Source organism: Melospiza melodia, chromosome 1 (assembly GCF_035770615.1).
Source record: "Melospiza melodia melodia isolate bMelMel2 chromosome 1, bMelMel2.pri, whole genome shotgun sequence".
NCBI classification, from domain to species: Eukaryota; Metazoa; Chordata; class Aves; order Passeriformes; family Passerellidae; genus Melospiza; species Melospiza melodia.
Window position 1 is genome coordinate 169,238,187 of NC_086194.1, and position 17,435 is coordinate 169,255,621.

Here is a 17,435-nt window from a genome sequence, read left to right on the forward strand (position 1 = left end):
TAGACAGAAAAAAAAAAGCTCCAGTTTTGAGCATTTCATGATGCAGAAAAATGTACATTATAAATACACATTAAAGTGTTTTCTGTTCAAAGCCTGCTTAATCAAAATTTAAATTTTTCCATAGTATAGCTAGAGTCTCCAGAGAGTTTTTATTGTTATTTTTGCAAGTAATTTAATCACTTTTTGCTCCTTTAAGGTAATAACTATCTACCTGATTATTTCAGCAACGAGCAAAAAAAAAAAAAAAATCTAATCACAAGTGTCAACTGTGAGCACAATATTATAGCTGAGTCCACTAAACCCCACTAAATATGACCTTAGAACCAACAAGCTCTCACCATTTTATAGCTGGAAATCAAATGAAAGATACATTAACATTACTGTGCACATACTGCAAACACATGGTTACACAGGAAAAAGTGATCTGTTTTTCTAAGTTATTTTGAGTAATTATGTACAGGAATATCAAGAACTGACAAGCAAATCAGGTGACTGCTGAAATTTGGGACAGTAACTTCAAATAATGCTGAAGACTTAACAAAACACCATCAGGCTTCATCTAAACCAAGACTGACTGAAAAACATTTAACAGCATGTGGAAGGATTCCACCTGAAAACATTTCACTAAAACAGACACTGCCTCAAAACTCTGCAGAAACACTCATTGGCTACACCCAGACAAGTTGAACATCACTAAAACATGCATGGAAATAAGTCTTTCCTCCCTGCAAGAAAACATTGAAAAGACAAAACCATCACAAAAAAAACCAACATTTTCCTTCATATATTATCAAATGACTGAGAGTTTTCATGCTTAAGAAGGTTTTATGCAATATTTCATCCACAATAAAAATTTCCACTGTTACTATAAAAACCTCTGAAACTTCCAAATTAATGACTTAGGAAGGCAATTTTGGTTCAGAGTGTATCAGTTATAGAGTCTTCTAAAATATTTATAACTAATAGTAATTAGAAATAAATGGTTTCATGTGTAGTAAATCACTTAATATATTCTGTGCAAGGTTAAAACTTAATGAAATACCAGCTCTGGCAAACTGAATTATCACCTCCATGTAGATCACTCACTTCAAATTAACAAAAAAGAAAAATCAGTCTTCTCTGAATTAAAATGTCTCCATCAATAGGCTGATTTGCACAAAAGCTAATAGAACTACTGCTCAGTGCACTTAAATCTTTCACAAGTAGTAAAAATAAACCTTATAAACATATATAACATGTATAAATAAAATAAATCCTGCATCTTTCCACACTTCTGGTATACACTGCTTAACTTGGTCATGTTCAAATTATCCATAGTCAAAAAAAGAAAATACATCTCTGCAGGCAACCAATACATTCCTTTAACCATTTCATCTCTGCAAGGAACTGCTGCATATAATTTAACCTTTCATTTCAACACTACCTAGGATCTTGATAAGGAAAAATAAAGAAAGGAAATAGGAGAATATATTGTTCAATTTCATATCCCTGTTTAATTGTGAAGTTTTAGAAATTGTAATCATGTTAATGCAATTGAAACTGATAATGAAAATTAAAAAAAAAACCCACAGTACCGGAATGAAATAGAAATTATGAATAATTAATCCATATACTAAAGGCTAAACTATTTATTTAAGGGACTCTGCGCTGAACTGAGTTTCTATGATCAATAACGTTACTGATTGTCTTGGCTCACACACATCCACTGCATTTCCTGTCCCTGCTGTGTCTGTCACCATTCTGGACTGCTCAGCCAGGTAATTAACAGCTGTTGTTACTTTGTTTGTTTTAATTCAGAGTCTCCCACTGATTTCCTACCTTTGGCATTTTAGTGAAAAAAGTATTAAAAATGTAAGGGGAATAAAAAATTATGTTTTTTTCTCAAGCTGCAATACTATAACATACATTTCTTTTTTTCAATTATTTTATTTCTCAATGACCCATCTGCCATATGGTACTTCAGCCTGTAACAGAAAAAAATAACTGCCCTATTGAATAAAGCCTTAAAATAAATTATAACTGCATGACACCCAAGAAAGCAAAGGCATCCTAAATCCTGTACCACAGATGAACAAAGAATTCACTCCTACTTTCTCCAATTGTAGGCTAATAGTGCTCACTGACCTTTTTATTTACCATACCTCTTAATATCCTATTCTAGACGAAATATCACAATTGCAGAAATTTTAACAATTCTGCTGTTACTATAATCAGTTTTAGTTTCATGAACTCGTTCATTAAAAGCACAAAATGTTAAGATACCATTCAATTTATAATCAAAGTCATTCTGATATTAGAGATTTGCTAAGTCAACCCAAACATTACAGAATGCCAGAAGCTGGTGTAAAGTTTTTTAATCCATGAAAGCTGTCTACTTCTTATATGGACTACTGTTTTTAGTTACAGCATTGTTTTTTTTAAAATTCAGTTTTGTGTTCCATGTGAAACAGCTTTGTCACTATAAATGAAACTCTCCACCCCAGGAAATGAATTTAGTCCTGCTCAGCCAGATGAAGCAGATCCTCATCTTCAATCAGGTTTTGCTGAAATGACTGCATTACTTGTCTCTCCCAAATCCAGCAAATGAACTAGTGATGGAGATTTGGAATAAAATTTGGTTATTTCCTATTTAGTCCTTTCTCCTAACGTGTAAAACTCTGAGAGTCTCGATAGAAAACATCAAATACCAGCTGTTAAGTCATCAAAAATTCAATATGCAAAGGACAGGAACAGTTTCCACTGGGGACAGGAAAAACGTGAAGAGGAAGAACTCACAGAGAAAAGAGGAAAAGCTGTCTGTAGTTTCCTGCAATAGGAAAGGCTGGAGATGATTAAAGGCAGACTGTGGAACTTCAATCACCAGATCTTCTTCCAGAAGAGCCAAGGCTTCTCTGCAACTTTCAAGGGAGCATGATGGAGACTGGATGTCATATCAAAGTCTCTCCCAGCTCTACTTTCTGTGGTTTGTTTAGCATCTCTCATGTAAACATGGGCAGGAAAATTCATTAATGGCAGCAGGAATACTTGTTTAAGAAGTCAGTATTGAAAGTGAGAACAAACTGACTGAAATTCTGCTTTTCTCTGGGAGAGCTGCTTTCCCATTAGGTCAAATAGGAAGCTTTCTAAAAATACTATGCTACAAAAGCTTATCATAAAGCAGTATTATTAACTGAAGCTACCTTATCTTAATGGCATACACATAAAATAACCTAACATTTGCTTTTGATTAGCCAGGAATTTGAAAATAATTTAGGTTTTACTGACTTAGGTCTCAGCTGCAAAAAGGACATCAATGTGTTTGGCAGCTACAGACCAGATAACCTCACCTCTCAATGAAGAAAGATGACAGAGTAAAGTATAATGAAAAATATAAAGTATAATTTTGTATTAATTCTCTGTCACATCAGCAATCTCCTGTCTATGACAGAATCTGTAATTTTTCAAATTCTAAACTTTGCCTGTATTACTGTGTTGTTAACCATTCACAAGATCAAGCAAACATCAAGTACCAGAAAGCATTTCATGACTCTAAAATATTAAAAGAAAACTATAGTATTACTGCTAACATTAAATACCATTTCTACAACTTTCAGAAGGTGAATGACTAATACAACCACCAGGACAAGCATGCACATTTTTCTCATCAAATATTTAAAAAGCAGTATTATTTTACTTTTTAAGGAGTAGTGATCTAGCACTCAAAATATTCTGGAGATATAAATGCATCTATATAGCTGAGAGACTGTCTTTTCTTACATATGAATTTATTACCAAAACCTTTTAGTGCAAAAATGCTCACACAATTTTTAAACCATTCCAGTCTAATAATGCTGTTAATAAATACATAAAGATATAGCCAAAATTCCTAAGCAAAAAGTTCTGAAATACGACACAAAAGATAATACTCTTTATAAAAAAGATAGCACAGCTTTTCAAATACAGGACATTAACCACAGCTCTGCTATCTTCTTAGTCTAAAAGTGCATTTTCACTGCTTCTTTCAGCATTTCAGGTCAACTCTGATCCTGCTTCAAAAGTCAGTCTTCACAGTGCATTCAACTGTGCTTTCAGTTATTTTGTGAATCACAAAGTAATTAACCTTTATTCAGTACATTTCTCGTTCTGTGACAAGCATGGCATTTCTCCCTCAAGCGTTTCCTCAAAAAAAAACACATGTCTACTCTTCTGTTCCCAAAAATGTATAAAAAGACACGCTGCTAAAAGTATACCAAAAGACAAAAATGTAAGAACGGTCAAGAAAAAAATCTCTGCTACATTCGTGTAATATTGCTTATTGGTAATTAGGGCAGAAAATATCCTTCACAGAACGTTCTGGTCACTGCTGGGAGGCTCTTGGGGAAACAGCTCCTCTGAATGCCCACCAAGGAGCAACAAACGCCAATGGCAGGAGGGGAACAGATCCCAGCCTAAGGGAGCTGCCACGCCTGTCCAGGGGCTTCGCCTGTACCATGAGCAGGACAAAGGCAAGGACATGGCCACCTTGACCACCAGGCCTTTGTGAGCCATGGCGGCATAGTGCCCAGAGGCCATTGTGATGCTGGTCCTCAGGGTGACCCAGAGGGCAACAAATCCCTGCAGTGGTCACTCCCAGGAGAGCAGCTCTCTGAGCAGGCAGCAGCTTCTCTGGAGGCAGCAGCTCACGTGGGAGATTGTGGCCAGTGTTCAGCAGAGCACTCCACAATGTCACCGAAGTAGGAGGCGAATGCCAATGGCGAGGCCCATGAGGGGCAGCCACTAACGTCCAAGCAGCAAAAGGTGAGGGGCAGGGATGGAGGAAGAGGCTGCAGTGAGACCTGGGGGAAGCCCTGGGACAGAGACAGCCTGGCCTGGCACCAGGCCATGCTCTGTGCAGGGCCCAGCACTGGTATGGCCCAGGCACAGCAATGGCCCAGAGGCAGCGAGCCCAGCTGGGAACCCGGCCCAGCCTGGCTGCTGTGGCCAGCACCTGCCTTGGGGCCAGGCCCGGCCTTGCAGGCACGTGGGGGACACTGTGCTCACACAGCCACCTCCATCCTGTGCCTCCTCCTGCTTCCCACAGGTGACCTCCAGGCAGCCACAGGCGGTACCTCAGGTCACCTGGACAAAGAACACGGCACACAGCAGTGTCACAGGGCCACAGAGACTGTCCGTGTCAGACTTGCCGCCTCACCATGGCCCTCAGATGCCACTTGCAACTCCCTGCCAGCTCAGCCCTTAAATGCAAAGTGCAGCTTCTGCGAGGGTCAAGCTGCCCCATCTGCCAGCACAGCAGCAACAGCAGCCCTGGGTCTTGCCAGTGCCTGCCCAGCCCCTGGCACGCAGCGTTCCTGCTTGCCCCGCTGGCAGCGCAGCCGTCCCGCAACCCCCAGGCCCACAGCCAAGGCGCTCCATGGCCAAGACGGCCGGGCGGTCTCTGCGCCGCCTTTTCTCCTTCAGCTGCCTCAGGGGGCAGCCGGAGGAGTGAGCCTGGGGCCAGCAGCAGGACGGTGGCCAAAGATGCCACGGCTCACCCTGGGGACACCCAGCTCCCAGGGGCAGTGGCAGGTCTAGGAGGCAATGGCACCAGGGAGTGTTGATGCTTCAATGGATGTTTGGATGGTGGCCAAGGCAACCACTTGCCAAAGGTAGGCCCTGCTGCCAGCCCCTCACCCCCAACAACAGCAAGGCAGCCTGGTCAGGGAGAGCTGGGCCTTGTGCACTCCACACAAGCTGACTTTAGGACCAGGCTGCATTTTCAGGGGGCATCCCTGCACTGCTCCAGCCTGGATTTGGAGCTGAGAAACACTCCTGAAGCCTCGGCATTGCAGATAAATGAAGGCAAACCCATTCTTTCTTCATGAGGAAAACAGGAAAACGCATCTCTGGATACCTGAAAGAAGGCCTAGAGAAAGTTGTTAACCCTGGATGAATGACCCAGGGTCCTCACTTCCACAAGAACTACCAGGACCCCCAGTGCAGAAGCACAGCGTGAGGAGGGACCAATGAGATCCTGCTGGAGCCAAGAGTTTTGGAATGTTGTCTGCATCATCGCTTCCCCACCCCAGCCCTGCTCTTCCCCACACCCCAACACACCCCAGTCTTCCCCTCCCATCCCCACTCTTCACCCTCTTTCCTTCTCACCTTCCTCTGTTCCATCCCTATCTCTCTACCCCACATTTCATGATAAGTAAAATCTCTATTGTTAATTTTCGTAGATGGTCTCATTGGCACCGTAATTCGCACACAGGAATCTCTAGATAATCCCCACTCAACAGGCCCACACATCTGCACACAGCACTCGAGCTGTGGCCTCCCCAGTGCCCAGCACAGAGGCACAGTCACTGCAACAGTCCTGCTGGCCACATTAGTGCTGACACGGAACCCCAGGATGCCACCCTCCTCCTTGTCCACTTGGGCATATGCTGGCTCGCATTTGGCCATTGGCAGCTGGAAACTCAGGGCCTTTGTTGCTGGGCAGATTTCCAGCCACTCTTCCCCTAGACTGGAGCACTGGAGATGCTTCTTGGGACAGAAGGCCAGGACCAAGACCTTGCTCTTCTTGAACATCACCCCACTGGCCTCACACCACCTAGCCAGCATGAAGAGCCAACCACCACCCAGCATATCTACACTCCCACCCACCTTGTTTGTCATCACTATTTTAATGCTGGGGGTACCCTCTATGCCCTTGTCCACATCCACAGGACAGAAACCGAGCAGGATTGGGCCCAGGGGACACAGCTAGGGACCAGAAAACACTGGATGCAACAATATTCCTCATCACTCTCTGGACACGGCCAACCTGACAGTTTTAACTCAGCCAAGAGTGCCCCTGCACAAGCCCTGGGCTGATGGCTTTTCCAGGACTCTGCTGTGGGAGATGGAGTCAAAGGCTTTGCTCAAGTCCAGGGAGACTCCATGCCCCCCTTTTCTCTCAGGCCTGATGCGGGTCATCATGGCCCAAGGGACATCAGGCCGCTCAGGCAGCACCTGCCTTTCCTAAACCCAAACTTCCCTAGGCCTGATCCCTCCGCTGCCCTCTCTGGGCCCTGTGATCCCCCTCACAATGATCAGGGCAGCGAAATATGAGGGGCTGGGTGGGAGTCACACTTTGTAATGGCACAGGGCTTCCTTGGGGATGTTTAGGGGAGGAACACACAAGGTGGAACAAGAGAGAGCTGTAGATCTTTGGGGAAAGAACAAGCATAAGCAAAGACAATGGGCAGAGGACTAAAAAAGGCTTTTCTGACCAAGGGCATCTGCAGGGAAACCACCAGGCCTCTGGGACCACAGGTGGCCACGGCCACCAGGCCTTTGTGACCTGCGGTGACATCGTGCCCAGAGACCATTGTGACGCGGGTCCATGTCATTGCCCTTGAGGCTATAAATACCCTGCAGTGGCCACTCCCAGGTGAGCAGCTCTCTGAGGAGGCAGCAGCTCCTCAGGACACAGCAGCTCACCTGGGGGATTCTGGCCAGTGTCTGGCACAGAACGCTCAAGATGTGGAAGCAGCAGGAGGTGAATGCCCACGGCCAGCCCCAGCAGGGGCAGCCACTGCTGTACAAAGGGCTTGGGCCAGCAGCAAGGCAGGGCTATGGCCTGCCACCCATTCAAGCTGGACGTGCTGTGCCACTCTGCACTGCGGCCCAGCCGGCTTGGAAGCACCTGGGGCACTCTGAGACAGAGGTGCTCATGAAGGTGCAGGTAGGGCATGGGGGCAACACCTGCAGGGACCTGTTCATGGGCCTGGGCCCATATCTGAGAGAGAACAGGTCCATCACATCCACTTTGAGAAGCCCCAAGGGGTTAAGTGCCCAACAAGAGGGGGAGGGAATTATTTGGCCAGCCAAGCAAACTGTGCCTTGTAAGCAGCTGTGCCCAGAGGATGAGGAGGCTTTGGTGCATCGTTTGCGTAAAAAGAGGGAGGAGCTGGAGGAGATGGAAGACAAAGTCTTCCATGATGAGATGTTTAGAGCCATCTCCTCCTCCCTGGATGACAAAGAAAGACCCATGAGATCTAAGTGTATCCTCAGCGATGCACCAAGCCTCTCCCTGGAGCCAGCTGCAGGCCCCTTGGGCCCGCACAGCACTTGCAGTGTGACCAATGACACTGCAGATGAGACACAAACCTACTCAGAACTTGTGTCTCTTGACCAGTTGCTGGCTGAGCTGTGCCCTGTCACAGACAACACACTGACTTGTGATGCTCTTGTCAAGGAATCCACAGGAGAGGCAGAAAACAATGCAGAGATTGCACATCCTGACCTGTTGGCAGGCCTGTGCCCTGCATCTGGTGATTCGCCCTCCTGTGCCTTTCTCGAGAAGCTCCTGGAAATGTGGGAGGAAGAAGAGCTCCTTGACAGAGCAGCAGCAGGAGAGAGTGACAGTGAGCCAGAGAGCCTGTTGTCTTTCCCACTGCAGGAGGAGGAAGCAGAACCACCAGCTTCTCCTGTGGACAGCGATCCTGCCTTCGAGCAGTGCATCCAGCCTCTTCCCTTGGCATTATTCGAAGATCCACACATGTCTGTGGGTTGTGCCTTACCTGCTGACCCTGCAGAGGAGGCCGAGGCAGCAGGCATGGAGGCTGGCTGTGCCCAGGCCGCCCCTCCCCAGGAAAAGCCCTGTGGGAATGAGCCACCGGCAGGAGCTTGCCCAGGGCCTGCCCAGCCCCTCACACCCTTTGTTCCTGCTTGCCCTGCTGGCAGCGCAGCCGTCCCGCAGCCCCCGGCCCCACGGCCATGGCGCTCCATGGCCAGCACGGGCCAGCGGGCTCTGCATGGGCTTTTCTCCCTCAGCGGGCAGCTGGAGGAGTGGGCCCAGGGCCAGCAGCAGGATTGTCACCAAAGATTCTGAGTCACCCAGAGGATGCCCAGTTCCCAGGGGCAGCGGCAGGTCCCAGAGTCAAGGGCACCTGGCAGAGAAAAACACTGAATGCTTGGATGGATGGATGGATGGATGGATGGATGGATGGATGGATGGATGGATGGATGGATGGATGGATGGATGGATGGATGGATGGATGAGTGGGGTGGATGGGGGGGTAGGTGGGTGGGTGTTACATGACTTGTGAGGGTTCCTCAGGGTGAGAGAGATAGACGAGAATCTTGGTGTCGTGATCAGAAGGCTGGATTTATTAATATATGATATATAATACATTATGACTATACTAAAAAGAATAGAGAGAAGTTCAGAAGCTGCTCAGCTAAGAATAGAATAGGAATCTCAAAACAAGACAGGTCTCTGTGAATCTGCCCCGAGCTTGGTCCTGTGATTGGCCCTTAAATGTAAACATGGAACAGGAGCCAATCACAGGTGCACCTATTGCATTCCACATCAGCAGATAATTATTGTTTACATTCTCTTTCTGAGGCCTCAGCTTCCCAGAATGGGAAAAATCCCAAAGAGAGGATTTTTATGAAAAAATGTCTGTGACAGATGGGTGGGTGGGTGGCTGGATGGATGGATGGATGGATGGATGGATGGATGGATGGATGGATGGATGGATGGATGGATGGATGGATGGATGGATGGAGGCCAAGGAAACCACTTGCCAAAGGTAGGCTCTGCTCCCAGCCCCAGCCCCTCACCCCCAAGCCACCAGCAAGGCAGCCTGGTCAGGGAGAGCCGGCTGAGGAAGGATGACAGCAATGCCTCGTAGCGTCCCTGAGGAGCTGAATTTCGGCCCAGGCTGCATTTTCAGGGGGCATCCCTGCCCCAGCCTGGATTTGGAGCCGAGAAATGCTCCTTGGGCCTCAGCATTGCAGATAAATGAAGGCAAACCCATCCTCTCTTCACATGGCAAGTAGGAAAACGCCTCCCTGGATATCAACAACAACATAGACTGGGGAAAGGTGTTAACCCCTGACGAACGGCTCAGGGTCCTCACCTGCACAGGAAATACCAGGACCCCTAGTGCAGAAGCACAGCATGAGGAAGGACCAATGAGACCCTGATGAAGGCAAGCTTCTGGGATGGACCTCTCTTTGATCCTTTCCTCACCCCAGCCCTGCTCTCCCCCACGCCCAAACACCCCCAGTCTTCCCCTCCCATCCCCACTCTTCACCCTCTTTCCTTCTCACCCTTCTCTATCCCATTCCTGTCTCTCTAGCCCATATTTCTTGCTAAGAAAATCCCCATTGTTTACTTTGGTGGACTGGTCTCATTGGCACCATGATTTGTAATTCACACACAGGAATCTCTAGATAATCCCATCTCAACAGGGCCACACATCTGCACACAGCACTCGAGCTGTGGCCTCCCCAGTGCCCAGCACAGAGGCACAGTCACTGCAACAGTCCTGCCGGCCACACTAGTGCTGACACGGAACCCCAGGATGCCACCCTCCTCCTTGTCCACTTGGGCATATGCTGGCTCACATTTGGCCTGTCAGCTGGCAACCCAGGGCCTTTGTTGCTGGGCAGATTTCCAGCCACTCTTCCCCCAGACTGGAGCACTGGAGATGCTTCTTGGGACAGAAGGCCAGGACCAAGAGCTTGCTCTTCTTGAACATCACCCCACTGGCCTCACATCACCTAGCCAGCATGAGGAGCCAACCAACCATCCAGCATATCTACACTCTCACCCACCTTGTTGTCATCACAAATTTACTGCTGAGGGTACCCTCTATGCCCTTGTCCACATCCACAGGACAGACACGGAACAGGACTGGGCCCAGGGGACACAGCTAGGGACTAGAAAACACTGGATGCAACAATATTCCTCATCACTCTCTGGACACGGCCAACCTGACAGTTTTAACTCAGCCAAGAGTGCCCCTGGCACAAGCCCTGGGCTGACGGCTTTTCCAGGACTCTGCTGTGGGAGATGGAGTCAAAGGCTTTGCTCAAGTCCAGGGAGACTCCATGCCCCCCTTTTCTCTCAGGCCTGATGCGGGTCATCCATGGCCCAAGGGACATCAGGCCGCTCAGGCAGGACCTGCCTTTCCTAAACCCAAACTTCCCTAGGCCTGATCCCTCCGCTGCCCTCTCTGGGCCCTGTGATCCCCCTCACAATGATCAGGGCAGCGAAATATGAGGGGCTGAGTGGGACGGCACAGGGTTTCCTTGCGGATGTTTAGGGCAGGAACACACAAGGTGGAACAAGAGAGAGCTGCAAGTCTTTGGGAAAAGAACATCCCATAAGCAAAGACAATGGTCTGAGGACTTAAAAATGCTTTTCTGACCAGGGACATCTGCAGTGAAATCACCAGGCCTCTTGGACCACAGGTGGCCATGGCCACCAGGCCTTTGTGACCCGTGGTGACATCGTGCCCAGAGACCATTGTGACGCGGGTCCATGTCATGAGCCTAGGGGCTGCTAATCCCTGCAGAGGAAGAAGAGCTCCTTGACTGAGCAGCAGCAGGAGAGAGTGACAGTGAGCCAGAGAGCCTGTCGTCTCTCCCACTGCAGGAGGAGGAAGCAGAACCACCAGCTTCTCCCATGGACAGCGATCTCTGCATTGAGCAGTGCATCCAGCCTCTCCCCACGGCATTGCTTGAAGACCCAAACATGTCTGTGGGTTGTGCCTTGCCTGCTGACCCTGCAGAGGAGGCCGAGGCAGCAGGCATGGAGGCTGGCTCTCCCCAGGCTGCCTCTCCCCAGGAACAGCCCTGTGGGGATGAGCCACTGGTAGGAGCTTGCCCGGTGCCTGCCCAGCCCCTGGCACGCCGCGTTCCTGCTTGCCCCGCTGGCAGCGCAGCCGTCCCGCAGCCCCCGGCCCCACGGCCATGGCGCTCCAGGGCCAAGAGGGCTGGGCGGGCTCTGCGCCGCCTTTTCTCCTTCAGCTGCCTCAGGGGGCAGCCAGAGGAGTGAGCCCAGGGCCAGCAGCAGGATTGTCACCAAAGATGCTGCATCACCCAGGGGATGCCCAACTCCCTCTGGCAGCGGCAGGTCCCGGAGTCAAGGGCACCTGGCAGAGAAAAACATTTGATGCCCCAAATGGATGGATGGTGCCCAAGCCAACCACTTGCCAAAGGTAGGTCCTTCTGCTGGCCCCAGCCCAGCATCAATGAGAAAATCACAAGGCAGCCTGGTCAGGGAGAGCCCGCTGACAGAGGCTGACAACGCTGCCTTGTAGAGTCCCACGGAAGCTGACTTTAGGCCTGGGCTACATTTTCAGGGGGCATCCCCACCCTTCCCCCAAGGCTGCATTTGGGGCTGAGAAATGCTCCTTAGGCCTCAGAATTACAGATAAATGAAGGCAAACCCATCCTCCCTTCACATGGCAAATAGGAAAACATCTCCCTGGATACTTGCAGCATAAACTGGGGAAAGATCTTAATGCCCGATGAATAACCGGAGGTCTTCAGAACCTCTGGGATCCCCAGTGCAGGGACATGCGGGGTCAGGACAGATCAAAGGTGCTGCTGGAATCCAGCATCTTGGACTGACCTCTGCTTGATCTCTTCCCCTCCCCACCCCAGCCCTGCTCTTCTGCATATCACCTTACCCTCAATCTTCCCCACCCCCACTCTTCACCCTCTTTCCTTCTCGCCCTCCTCCTTTCCCATCTCTATCTCTCTACACCACATTTCTTCTTAAATAAAACCCCCATTGTTAATTCTGTTAGATAGTCTCGTTGGCACCTTAATTTTGCACAGGAAACTCTCACTAATCCCCACTCAAAAGGGCCACACATCTGCACACAGCACTCGAGGTGTGGCCTCCTCGGTGCCCAGCACAGAGGGACAGTCACTGCCCTGGTCCTGCTGGCCACACTATTGCCACCAGCCTCCTTGCCCACCTGGCCACACACCAACTAATATTTGGCCACTGTTGGTCAGCACCAGGGCCTTTCCTGTGGGACCAGCAGTGCCCTTGTGGCCACAAAGACTGCCAGTGGGATCCTGGGGTGAATTTGGAACAGTTTTGCCAGCAGATCAAGTGAGGTGACCCTGTCCCTCTACTCAGCCCTACAGAGGGGCATTGGAGTGTCCAATTATGGGCTCCTACGAACAAGAGAGACTTGGAGCTCCTGCAGTGTGTCCACTGGAGAACAATAAATATGATTAAGGGACTGGAGCATCTCTCTTACAAAGACAAGCTCTGAGACCTGTGCCTGTTCAGCTTCAAGAAGCCCCAAATGAGAGGAGGTTTTATCACTGTCTCTCAGGAGGGTGTCAGAGGATGGACCTTCTCAGTGGCGCCCAATAATAGGACAAGAGGCAACAGGCAGAAACTGATCCAAAGAAGTTCTACCTCAATATGACGAATAATTTTTTTACCATGCAATGACCGAGTACTAAACAGTTTATCCAAAAAGTGTGTGGAGTCTCCCTCACTGGAGATATTCCAGCACTGTTGGGACACAATCCTGTGCCATATGCTCTATGATGGCCCTGCCTGAGCAGGAAGGTTGGACCAGACAACCCACTGTGGTCTCTTCTAACTTAACTCATTCCATGATTCAGTGACATTCTTAACACAGACTGGCTCACACTGAAGTGGATAAAGTCTTATTGAAACAAATCAAAGTCATCTCCCACCTCCTCCTAGTGGAGACAAAAAACTTTCAGCATGCACTAGGAAGGTAACATTGCAGGACACAAGAAATCCATGACATTTCTGGATTGTGGAAAGGGTCATTTTTTGTCACAGATCTTGGATAGGCCTTAAACATTCTTTAATCTTTTGGAAACTTCCATCTGCCTAAAAAAATACTGTTGCTACATATCAAATTACTTTTACCTTGGTAAAACACACTTTTTGTACTGATCTGCTTACCCAGCACTTTAAAGTAACTAGAGTATTTTTGGCTGCTCTTTTATCAAGAGGAAAGATGGATGCCCTTTCATTAAGGCTATAAAAATTAGTCCCTTGTACTTATGAGTCAGATCTTTCTGAGGCAGCTTACTCCTTTTTCTCATAATGGAGCATTCAGCTTTCATCAGCAGTGCTTCCACTAACAATCCTAAAACCAACAGCCACCAACAAGCCATGATGAGTCCTTACAAGAGTCTGGCAGCAATAATCTTCTCTTAAATACAGACAGACCAGATAAATGCTGAGCTGGCCACAAATTTTCAGACAAACAAGAACTTGCTAATGATGGATTTTGAAACTAAGAGGAATGGGGCAGTTGGACAACCAATCATTTGCAGGATTTCTCTTACAATGTCACAGTGCCAAGCTCTGCTAGAAAAAAATGTAGCAGAGAACTCAAGGTCCCTGGAAGAGTGGATGTGGATGCCAAAATTTACATGTCACTATCACAGGACATTCAGAAAAAAGTTTTGAGAACCCCATTCAGTTAACTCATGACATCAAAGAAATCTGACCAAGTCCACCAGTCTTCTTTAGAAGGTTAGGATGAAGAAAAAGGCCTTTATGATGTTAGGCAGAACATCCCAAAACATGGCCCATATCTGCATGGTGAGGATAACATTCCTCCTGTTTTCCAAAGACCAAGTTTCAGAGGTTTTAACTTGTACCACAGCATTCAAGAATTTTAAGACTCGATCTCTTGGATCTCCTTATAATTGTCAATGTTCTATACCAGTTTTTAAAGAGATTAAAATAAAAAAATCACCACACAAACCAGACATGGCCTTTCAAAGAATGTTTTGCAAAATAAATTTCCACTTTGTCCAAGTACATTAAAAATTTTTGCCTAAAAATGAATGATTTCTATGCACACATGAGTGGAACTCTCGATGTGTGGCTCCAATACATGGAATTGGTTCCCCTTTATGAAGTCGGTAACATTTTCAAAGATTAAGTAATATTTTAGGTTTACTGAGATTTTTATATAACTTCATACCTCTTTTAAATCTCAGTTCAAATACAGGCTATTTGCTTGAGACTTTTAGGCATTTACGTGCTACCAAAATCACGTCATGCAGAACATCTCAGTACAAGGGGATATGAACTGTTGTTGGCCATGCACACTTGTCAATAAGTGAGTGATGGAAATTATTTCTTAAATGGAAAGCAACAAATATGCCAGGCAGAAGATGAATGACAGCAACTCAATCTACAAACCATATCTTCAGAATTCTATCTGTTCTCAGTCAAGAGAACAGGAAACTGAGATACACAAATGCAAACAAAGTTTGTTTTAGGACTCCAAGCAGAAATAAAATCCATTCTGAGAGGTGATGCTCTTTGCAAAAGGCTGTATATAATGTGTTCTTTGCAAAACACCAGAGGAAGGTACATGCTGTAGCACAGATACCATCAGTAATTGGAATTCAATACATCCGAAGGCAAAGCCACAAAAATGACATTTGATGCCACCCCTAAAACCAGTATCTCATCAGTAAAATAAAAAGAGAAAGTTGCATTTAAAATTAACATTAGGAAATATGGATGCCTCTTCTTCTTCATATCTGAAAAGCAAAAGCAATGTGACCTAAACCAAGCACCCTGTGTCTTAACAACTGTACAGCTCCACACCTTCCTGAAGAATTCCTACCTTTTCATCTTTTCCCCTTAGTCAACCAGTGTCATCTGCTTCAGTTAGGATGAGTTTCAGCCAACACTCTTAGCCAAAACCCAATTTCAGTGACACACTAATCATCTAAAAAACCTGACCATCTGTGTTTCATGAAAGAGAGACGTAAAAATGAGTATTAGCAGCATATTGATGAAACTGCAAACCAATCTGTCACAACCTCCTTTGCAGTCTCACATAAAAAGCACAGTTGGCAGGAATCTAAAAAATTCCATGAGAAAGCTTCTGGAAGAGAAGAAACAACTGCTTCAAATAACTCAGTTGTCTGGAAGAGAATAAAAAAGGGAGTAATTAAAGCATGGAACTGCCAAACACTGAGATAACATGGAGACCTGGCAACCATCTCTCATGGCTAGTGAAACCAAACACAGCACTTGTGCTTCACATCCCCTGTTGGCAATATAATTCTACTAAGCAATAAATCCAGTGTGATTTCTGCAGGTTTGGAGGAAGTAGATGAAATGTACTTGAGAATTTGACAATGATCAAACTTTTTTACCTTCACACACACCTCTATAATACTCCATTATATAAAGCAGGAACAGCCGTCCTTTATTCCCAGCGAGAACGCTCTCCTGGCTTATATTAAACTTGGCATTCACTGTGACTACAAAGACCATTTCATCAGAACTTTGCATTTCTCCTTGCACAACTTCTGAAATTCCTATTGGTGCCAGCCTCAAATTTCCCAAGATACTTTTACACTCAATCTCTACCACTTACAATGTTTACTCAACACTCAAGTCTCATCCAGGAATTTCCTGAGGACACATTCTGTTTCACCATCTGGATTTTTCATATATTGGATGGTATCAGCCTCAGCATCATCAAGGAATCAGCCATTTCTGCCAAGAAGACAAAGAGGTCAGTCAAGCTTGAGCTGAGGTTGGTAGCTCCACGCTGATTGTGCTCAACCATGTTCTTCTCTTTCACATATTCGGAAAAGTTCCATCATCTCATCAGAAACCCAACTGGGCTGACTAACTTATGCAACCCCAAATCTCCCTCCTTATCTTTCCTTTAGATAAAATACTTTTTTCAGTCATCAGGAGCCTTCCTGAGTTACCAATCTCAAACCTTTTGTCCCTTCAATGTGAAAAAAACCCAGACTTCAAGAAAAAGTTGATTGCATCACTTCAAAAGTCACACCTGGATGCCATCTATGGAATGCTACTCAACAATAAACTAACACTTTCCTTCAGAATTCCTCTGTCTACCAAGAGAGATTAATTTCATGCCCTCCAGCATAATCTTTACAAATTTTTGGGGTTTTACTATAACTTCAGATATTTTTTCTTTCTCTTTCTATACGTTCCCAGGACTAAACACCAAGTTCTCCCACAAGCAGCCAGGTATCTGCCTCATTTCTAGACACAATCAGGCACATCACAATTCTAGTATTGAACAAGAAAGATAAATTGCAGCATGATTCACATTTGTGGTGCAAAATTTAAGCAAACCCATAAAAAGAATCTGGATTTGTGTCCGTCCACTCCTTACCATCTTCACTATTAGAAAACACAGACCTCAAGCCTTCACTGAGTACAACGAAAGTTATTGCTAAGAATACCAGTTAAACCTTAATTGCTATCAGCTACATAAAAACATCTGCATTACCTGAACATTTTTGAGGGTTTTGTTGAAAACTGGGCATAAAGCAAAATTATTACAGAACAAGCCATTGCATTATCTTTTTTTAAAAAAATTAACTGCTCAGCAAATTAATGAGATTTGATAAAATTTACTTAACAGAACAGCAAAAAAGCATGAAAATACTAAAAAAAAATTCCTCTGAGCAGTCAAACCAAAGAAACTTGGGTTTTGAATTATGTAGTTCTGGGTCTTAACACAGAGCTTTTGTTACTGGAACAAACCAGACATTTCCATAGCTCTGCATCCTACACCGGACAGCAGTACCTGTCTGAGGAGAAATATGACAAGTAAGGCATGAAACAATCATCACTCTCATCTATAGTCAGTATCAAACAAGTTTTTAGCACAGCC

At 46.3% G+C, this 17,435-nt stretch overlaps 1 protein-coding gene across 2 annotated transcripts in view; it reads right to left on the bottom strand.

The window, feature by feature from the left end:
* The window catches only part of TRAPPC9 (trafficking protein particle complex subunit 9), a 452,774-nt gene that overhangs the window by 332,467 nt on the left and 102,872 nt on the right, over positions 1-17,435 (bottom strand). The window lies entirely within an intron of this gene.